Genomic DNA, 9,359 nt, shown 5'->3' with positions numbered 1-9,359 from the left:
TTGCTGGGTTGTAGTTTCTGGCCATCTCCATGCCTCCAGAGGGTCAGTCTGCTGATGCAAATGCTTGTGGTCTGTAAATGAATCTGGAGGGTAGCAGCCTGCTTGATGTCAGCCACTGAACAGCAGTGGAAGCTGAGGTCACAGCCTTTCTTCATCACTGGCTCATGGTTGGTTTTGAATGTTGGCCCCAGAGCTGAAGTGGTTTTGGTGCCATCACCAGCCATCCGATTGCAATTCTTGATCCTGTGGTTAAATATGAGCACACAAATTTCTGGTCCACCTCAGTGCACAACGGTGTCTCCTTGGTTTTTGCATTCATTTCCTAAGAGTGAATAAATCATTCCTAAGCACTCGTTCCCAGGGAAGAAGCTGATTTCTTCCTACTATGTCCATGATGAACAAGGATACTCACATTATTTCTTATTATTTGGGTGCACACAATGTGCACTTCACTTTGAAGCATGAATGTTATTATTTATCTTTTGCTGCTATAAGGAGTGGCCACACACAATAAGCTTTGTGGGCATTGTTGCCTGTTTAATGTTCAAACAAACAAAAAAAAATATGTTAGTTTCTTTGTGTTCCCGTGCTGTGCTGAGGTGCTGGTTGGGACTCAGGTCCCTTGTTCTGGCTGTGGGGTGTGCATGGACAGAGCAGACACCACACGAGGCTCCTGGGACCACCCGGTGCCTTCTCTGGGCAGACTGCTCAGTTAATTTGCTGTGCTTCTTACTGCAGGGAACTCTTTGGTGGAGCCCAGAACTGAGTCTCCCAAGTGGTAATTCCGTGACATCCCCATCAGATGTCCCTTCTTTCACACAGGTCAGCAGTTTGTGCCATGGGGTGATCACAGCCCACCCGTATTTCAGTGTCCTTGCTGGCCGTGGCCAGGTGGCCATGGTACACGGGTGCCTGGAGGCCACTCTGCAGGGATCTCCAGGGCATGGGGCAGGGAAGATGCTTGAGCAGGAGCCATGAGAACTCAGGTCAGCAGCAGAGGTTCCTCTGTGTCCTCCTGGGGAGGAGCCTTTCCGATCTGGCAGGGAGGTGGGATTGTCTCTCTAGCTGCAGAGCAAGGAGAGCCCTGGAGGAGCAGGCATGGAGCTGGGGGCCCCTTCCTGCCTCCCCTTCCAGACCTGGCTCTGTGGCTCTGCAGCTCTCTTGGTCATCTGAATGTGGCACCATGGCAATTTGAGTGCCAGTGTAACTCGGGGCTTTGTGGCTGCTGTCACTGTAATTATCTGTCTGGTCAATAAAATGCAGGGTAGTGAGTCCTGGCAGTTTGGGGGAATGAAGACTGACTTAATTACAGGAACCACATCTCTCCCATCTCTCCTGTCCACTGAAACTCCAGCCCACCCTCGTGTGCTGCCCTTTACCATAGCTGCCTATCATGCATCTAAACAAACAAGGAGGGAAGACAGAGGGGAGATTGTTTGTCAGGGATGTGTCTTAGCGTGGGAGGAGCAGCAGTATCTGCAGGAGGGACTGAGGTGAAACCCAACATCAAAGGCAAGAGGCTGTCAGCACATTTAACTTTACAGAAACCCTTCTCCTAATAAAAAAGGAATGACCTCGTTACTACAGACACTAAGAGTTCCCAGGGGAACTGGGCTGCTGCCTGCACTTTTAATATTCACTTTACAAACAAATGGGAAACCTTGAAATAATTTCAGTGTTGTTCTTGGCAAGTTGTTACAAATGTTGCATCCTTATAAAAAATTACTGAAGAATTTATGCAGTGCAAGTTTACTTTTCATCTGCTGCTTTTCCTTGTTATCAGTCTCCCTCTCCCTGCCTCTGGCTGCTGGAGTCTCTGCAGGAGGGATGGGGATGCCTGAGGAGCCAGGCAGGTTCTGCAGGAGGCACCAAGGCATCGTTGGGCTTGGCCAGGAGAGGACCCACTTCTGAAGGAGATGCTCTAAAGCCTTGTCTGGACCTGGGCTGCAGAGAGTGAGCAAAGTCCAAGGTCTGAGTTGTCTGCAGCCAAGTCAGAGCTCTGCTCCTCCTGGTAAGAGTTATTGGCTCAGCCAATAATGCCAGGCAAACTAACCAGCAGGAAATCTCTTGTTTCTTCCAAGGCCCTGTGAAAGAATCGAGAAGATGGAGAAGAATGTTGCTGCAAACTGAGAGAACACTTGCAAAGTGGGTTTGAACCGTGCTATTCAGTCAGCCAGGTATCTCTACAAGTTATGTGAGTGGTCTCTTTTCATGCCCTATGCTTCTTCTCTAACTTACCATAGTCTGAGTGACCAGACGTCTTCCCTGATGTTTCCTTGGTGTCCTATCTGCTGTGGGATACCTGAGAGAGGTTTGCAGACATGGTTTCATTGGCTCTTAGTAGGGCAAAACACTCTGTGCTGGAAATAAAGCCTTAGAGCTGGTGCTTTAGAGCAGCCCACAAAGTGTAGCCCAGACTTCAGCTGGTCTGCAGCCCAGGGAATCCCCCTTCCTCTCCTGGCATCTGCACATATTGGTGGGCAGGATCAGGCACACCTCAACACACACATGAGAATATAAATCTGCACCCACATACATAATTTAGCTCCCCTGTGAGTGTCCACAAACGGACAGAAGAGAGCATACATGTCAGGAGGTTTCTCCTGACATCTCTCTGCTGATGCAGGGCTGTCCAGCCCTGGTGCAGATTTGCTGCTGATGCTGACACTCATGTGGAACATTTGTTTATGCTTTGGGTCCACCATCGGTACAGCCAGCCCTGGATCCAAACCGTGGGAAAGGTGGCTCCTATTTGAATATGATTCATGCTTTACCTGTGTTTCTAGACATCTGCTTATCCTCATGTCAGCCTCGTGTGTCTGAGCTGGGGATGTCTGACTCCTGCTGCAAGGCAAAAGGCAAGAAGGCTTCCGAGCAGAAGGGTGAAGTATAAGAGGAGGAAAGTGTAATGCTGGGAAGTAAGCTGTGGGAATGACTCTGTTCATTGGTACTGGAAGTACCAGAGAACCCACTAATGAGCAATTTGCAAAAGACACTTTTGAGCCACTTTGAAGGAAATCATTGACTGCTGTGAGCAGGAGAGTGCAGACAGCTCCATGCAAGCCTGAGCTGTGGCACAGGAGCCACGAGCAGCTCTCTCCACTCCACACCCTCTGTGGGTGTCTGGGTGCAGATCCTGTGGCTGCCCACATGTGGGCAGAGCTAAGATCATACTGAGGTCTAAGCTAAGAGGCATCTCTGGCTTCTACAATGATGAGACACCTTTCCTTCTACCAGCTGAACATCTCTGATAGGCATGTGGTTATAGCTTTTTTTTTTTTTTTTTGTCCTGATCTCTTTCTTTCTACCCAAATATAAGAATGGTAATGGACAAAATCTGTTCTGAAGGTTTGCCATTGACAATTTGTCCTTGAAAACCTTGACTAAATGGTCCCTTGGAAATGCAGAGAAGATTTTGCATCACAGTTGTTGCTTTGGAGGCAAGCCTCTGGTCCACTGCTACTTTTTTGCAACCCAAATTTCATGTCAAGTGGAGCTGGAAATTTTATCTCCTTTGTGAAGATCTTAGAAATCTCTCTTCCAAACACTACAGGAAAGCCAGATGTTCATAGGGGAAGGTGGGCCAGGCCAGGCTTCTCTGTTTGAGCAATATGAGTAAGTTGTCTTGACTAAGTGCAAAGGGAGTTAACCTGTGCTAAACCTCAGAGACAACAATAGAATCACTGAAATGCTGTTTTTCAAAGTCCTGGGCACTTCTATAAGGTCATACTTCACCAGGCTTTTCTCACAACTTGTGCTGGCATGTTTGCTTATTCTGATTCTCTGTTATGGCAACTTTCATCTAAATATTAACAGGACTTTGGAGACGTTAATAAAAGAGGAATATGCTTCAAAGTGCCTGTGCCTGTTTGTGCACATGGCCATGTATATTTAAATAATCCTACAGGCACCAGTGGATATTTTGTGTCTGTGGTGGGCCACACCATCACACCTCATCCTGACTGCTCAGCTCATTGCCAGCAAGTGAAGAGCAGTAGGATGGACTTGCAAAGACTGTCCTGTCCTGATCAGCTCCTCTGATTTCACAGACAGACTTTTACATGAACAGCAAACCTCAAGCAAAGATACAGCTAAGCAGTCAATTAAAAAACAGAGGCAGTAGGAAATTGGGGGTCACCACCTAGCTCTGCCACAGATTTGCTTTATGTCCTTGCCCAGGTCACTGAAATCCACTTGCTGTCTTCAGCTAAGGCAAGGAGGCAGTAGTACCTCCTAAGTGTCTTGTACCTTGAGACTTTGAAGAGGTAGGGTCTGACTCTCTCTGTGTTTGTACTCCCCTGGGTGAAAGGGAGTCCAGGTCAGAACTGCTCAGTTCTGCTGCTGGTCCCCAAAGCAATTATGTCAATATCTGGACCAGCAATAAAACTTCACAATGTTTATCCATTTGGGCTTGAAGGATGTATTTCATTCAGCAACCTGGAATGTAAATTTTAGCTATAGTTTAAAGTCAGCTGTATTTTCCAGGGAAGCCTCCTCGCTGGATAACTCCTTGCAAGGCTGGAGGAAAGGTTTGTGTAGCTGCACTGCAGGGCAGGTTGCCCTCCTCCTGCTTTAGGAGCACTGAATGACCCAGCAGAGAGACATCACCTGCAAGCAAGGAGGTAAGAACAAGTCCTTTTGGTGAGATGTTGCTATCCTCTGGACAAGCCTTCTGCCTTTCTAGGTGGGGCAGAGTGGCCTCTTTAACCCCATCACTGGATCAGTGCTCCCAAATTAGTGTAATCATCCCACCCAAATTAAGCAAGTAGCTCCTGGCTCCACAATCCAGTCTTGGGCATCCCCTCTCAGCCTGACACACACATCCTCCTCTTTCTCCCTCTCCCCTGAAGCCCCCTGCTTGTGGGCTCCTTGATATTTCCCAGTCCTTCCCTAATGAGCACTGCAGAATTACAGCTAATTAAGGATGTAAATGATGCTGGAGAGAGAGAGAGGGAGAGGATGAAAAGGGACTGGGGGGGGGAGGGCAGATACTTGCTGTGTGCAACTCTGCAGTAAAGTGTCTCCTGCCTCAGCAGAAAAGTTATCACGGGAGACAATGTCAACTTTCCAGAGGGAGGGAGAGAGGGAGGGTCCTTTGCCCAGCTCCATCCCTGCCTGCAGTAGCTGCTGCCTCTCTTTCATGTGTCAGTGCCACAGATGCTGATGTCCTCCCTCCCAAATGCTGCTTTGTCAGCAGGTGCTGTCACCCAGTGCTGCTCTCCCTGTCCCCCATCCTCACCCACCTGTCCCCCAGGAGCACAAACCCCCAGGCCAGGCTGGGCAGGGGAACCACCATCTCCCTCTCTCTTGTGGCCGTGTCCACCTCCACATCCAGGGGGTGGAGAGGACCCTGGTGGTTGGGGTCAGGGTGGGTTTGGGCCACTTATCCCTGCCACCACCCCCCAGGGGGGTCAGGGCTCTGTCCCTGCTCTCTGCAGTGTGGCCGGGGGGGCTGGGGCAGTGCAGGGTTGTCATATGGGGACATGGCTGCTCTGGCACTGGGGGAGAGCAGGGCCCACCCGGTGAGGGGGTCCCAGCCCCCATCCCTGTCCCGGTCAGGGAGCTGGACCTGTGCCGGGGGGAGGTGGCTCCGAGGTGGTGAGCAGCTGCTTGAACCCATTCCAGCCTCGCTGGGTCCTCCTGAGCACGTTTCCAAGCACTGGAGGTCCCCGTTGGCAGATTTCTCTGCACATTGCCCAGATCAATGAATTGTGAAGCCATGTTGGTCCCAGCACCACGGCCCATCCATCCGTCTGTCCGTCTGTCCATCCAGGCCAGGCAGGGCCCAGTGCCCGGGGCCGAGGGGAGATGGCACCGGGTGACGGGGGCTGTGGGTTTTGTTGTTGTTTCCCCAGATCGCTGTGCAATATATTCTGATTTTTTTTTTTTCTTTTTTTCCCTCTTGTCATTAAGCCAGTGCCTGGGAGATGATGATGTAGTCCCTATGTGGGCCGCAGAAAGCACTTCGAGCCGTGCTGGAGTCGTGCTGGGTGGCTCTGATAGCAGAGCTAATGGGAGCGAATGGGATGCAACGAACTGTTCTAATGACACCAGCCAGGGAAGAGACAACAGTAAGAATAAATAAATGTTAACTATTTTCCTCTTCCAGACATTTGCATCTATTGCCATTAAGTTCATTTAAATAAGAGAGAGAGCGAGGGAGAAGGGGAAACTTACTACTACTCTTAATAACGAGTGTCTAAAAATAAATTAGGATGCTGGGATGCACTTAAGGCATTTTAAAAATAAGTCTGATTTTTCCCCCCCTTCTCCTTTTTTTTTTAAGTGTTGGAGGGTTTTAATTTGGGCCGAGTAATTTTGGTGCAAACGCTTGGGCGCCTTTCGTTAGGAAATTGGGAGGAATGCAAACAAGATTTCACTTCATTAAACAGGGGCAAACAGTAGAGAAATTGCACTTACTTATGGAAATGACTTTTAAACATGAACAGCATTTACTTGCATTGCCTTGTGCTGAATTTTTTTTTTTTAAAAAAAGATTATACATGTGAATAATTCACTGCGGGCCAATTAGATGATGACTTCATTTTTAACCTCTCTTCCTTGCCATCTTGCTGGCCGTCCCTTTCGTTGCAATTTCCACCCTCTTCCTTCCCTTCAATAAATTAATAAAGATCAAATAATCCCTCTTCCTGCAGTGCCAAGAACTAGCTTCTTGGAAAGGGTGTAAGAGGAGAGATCAGAGGACCACCACCTCTGCTGGACTGCCCAGGATGCAGCAGGAATAACTCCCTGGGGTTTCTACCAGCAGAGCTGCACCCAGGTGTTTGGGAAGAAGGAATGAGCGGAAGGAAAAAGGATCAGAAGTGAAAGAGAGAGAGAAAAAAGATCTCCGTGCTGTCTGCATGCAGGATCAGGTGCTGGAGAGAGGCTGAGCAAGCAGGAGTCACCCTTTGTGAGGCTGCGCTGATGCTGATGGGACTGCGCTGCGGTGAGTTTGCTCTGCAGGGCTAAAAGCAGCACTCAAGCGGTGACTCCCCTGGCATCACTGGTGATAGACCCTACAAGAGATGCCCTTCAACATCCCTGGGCTTGGATGCAAGCACCAAAGGTGTAAGACCTGGGCTGGGGTGTGAGAGGGAACCAGAGCAGGGTGATGTGGCAAGTTGACCCTCCAGCAAGCACACGGGGAGAGCTCTTCATGGGGCCTCACTGTTTCTCCTGCAACTAACAGATGTTAGATGTGCTTTCTGTCATTAATGCGTGTGTCAGGACTTTTCCCAGCTCAACATGGGAAGCAGGCTGTGGAGTTTTGATGCCAGCAGGATCTGCCAACACTTTCAAGGTGCTGGGAGGAAGGAGCTCCAAAAGAGACTGGCTCCCTCTGGTCCCCACTTTGCTGCTTCTGCATTTCATCAGTTGCCTGCCAACTTAAAATGGGACACTTTGTGCAAATCCCAGTCATGCTTATAGGAAGACAATACTTGTCCTCAAAATATTTTTTCCCAAATGTTTAACTCCTGGAGCTCTTTGCACTAATTCAATTGTGTGACATGGACCTGAAGAAATGTTTGCTCTTGGATTGTGTAAGTACCAAGGGCACAAGGGATCCAGTCCCTCCTGGGTGGCAATACCTTGGCACATGTCATGAAGTCTTCTTGGCAAACTCCTCTCCACAGGACTGCCAGATGTCTTGAGGGCCTTCCTTCACCCCATCTCTACTCCTCTGAAGTATTCACCATCTTCCTCCAGGAGCTCTTCTCTTGCTCTGCCCTGCTCCCCAAAATGTTTCATGGGCATTTTGTCAGCGTGTCCTTCCTCATCACATCAGATTCCCAACCTTTCTGTGCTTCAGTCTTTTTATGGCTCTTAGCTGGTTAGAGTTTTACTGGAGAGAAGGCAGCTGCAAGCCATGATGTGTGATTTCCAGGGAAGGGGAGAGTAAGGGAACTTCAAGCAGCGTGGTGACCTCCCACTGGGAGCAGCCCCTTTTAGAGCCCCTGTGTCAATTACAGCTTTCAGAGACACTTCCCCACTTTATTTGTTTACCCCAGGAAAGCCCTGCATGCCCCCTCCAGGGCTCAAGCCAAACAAATTCCCTCTCCCAGCAATGGCACAAAGGTCTTTCAGCATGGACTTGGGAACTTTGCATTGCCCATTTTTTATTCCATCTACAGCATCAGGGCCTAAGCTCCAGGTTGTCTGATGACAAGACTTCCACTTTCAGATCCTGAGTTGAGGAGCACATGGACAGCAGTGAGCCCACCTTACAAGAAGCCACTGCTGTACCCTGCTTAAATTCTGGTTCCTGGTGCTGCTGGCTGCACTGTACCCTGCAGGACATTTTCTACCCCCACGGGGCTGTTGCTGGCAGTTTCTTCCAAAGAAAATTCGACAAAGACCCTTTTATCCTTGAATATCCATGACTGGAGTTGTTCAGAGGCATCCTTCTGAAAAGCTTAGTGAAGAGATAAGCCCAGAAACACCAGCTATGAGGCAGCATGTCGTGTGCTGAGCTCTCTCTGCAGGAGAGATGCTTCCATCTGCTGCACCCCTCTTGAGTGCAGAAACAGGACCCTGCGGGCTGTTCGGTACCTGCACTGACCTCAGCAGTGACACCAGGGACAAGTTCAGCTCCATGCACTCATTAACTTGCTGCCCCTGGAGCACCCCCAGGGCCAAGGGCTGTGTGGGGTGGGGACCCCAGCAGTGGTGCCCCAGCTACAGCCCTTCATCCTTCATCTGATCTGCATCTGATCCTGGCACCAGGGGATGGGAGTGGGTCCTGAGCACCCCCAGGGGCAGGGGCTCAGCTGCTGGCATGGCAAGGTGAGGCACAGCAAGGGCAGCAGCCTAGAAGAAGCCTTGGGCCAAGGAGGACTTCAGAGGTTATTACTGTATCTGTCTCTGGAATGAGCTTCATTTCTTGTCTTCAGCTTCATGATTACAGGCACCATCCATTAACCCTTCCATTAAACCAAAAACTTTTCTTTAGATTCAGAAAAGAATTTGAACTGTTGACAGGGAGGAAAAAGCAGATCTGGACATATTTTCTGGTTAATTATGTTTAAAATACAAATGCATAGTGTGTTTCTGGAAATTATCTTCCATTAGAGAAAAACCTGCAGTCTTGTAGGGCTATGTAATAAGGCAGTAATATGTAAAGAGGGGAAAACTTGTTTCTAGAAGAATTTTGGAAGGGAACATGACAAGAGTAAGTTGACCAGGGAACATGGTAGTCACTTCTGGTATTATTGACACTTTGCCTTCTAGAAATGGTGGAGCCATGCTGAGACTCTGCCCTCACGTTAGAGCAGCATGCAGACTTTTAAAACCACTTTTTTGTCTTCTCTTCCTTCTTCTTTACCTGCTCTGCAGAAGTGTGAGGACACCAAAAGACA

The 9,359-nt window shown here is 49.1% G+C and overlaps 1 long non-coding RNA gene across 2 annotated transcripts in view; it reads left to right on the top strand.

Moving 5' to 3' along the window:
- LOC139798102 (uncharacterized) overlaps positions 1–9,316 on the top strand; it is a 16,315-nt gene extending 6,999 nt beyond the window's left edge. The window contains exons 3-6 of one of the 2 annotated variants that reach the window (XR_011726728.1): positions 2,082–2,177; positions 4,486–4,622; positions 5,914–6,071; positions 6,657–9,316. This is a non-coding gene — a long non-coding RNA (uncharacterized lncRNA). The remainder of the gene's footprint in view (positions 1–2,081; positions 2,178–4,485; positions 4,623–5,913; positions 6,072–6,656) is intronic. The other variant, XR_011726729.1, reaches the window with a different exon arrangement.
- Positions 9,317–9,359: the final 43 nt, after the last annotated feature.

The sequence above is a fragment of the Heliangelus exortis genome, chromosome 7 (genome assembly GCF_036169615.1).
Source record: "Heliangelus exortis chromosome 7, bHelExo1.hap1, whole genome shotgun sequence".
NCBI lineage: Eukaryota > Metazoa > Chordata > Aves > Apodiformes > Trochilidae > Heliangelus > Heliangelus exortis.
This window is presented reverse-complemented; position numbering and strand designations above follow the sequence as displayed.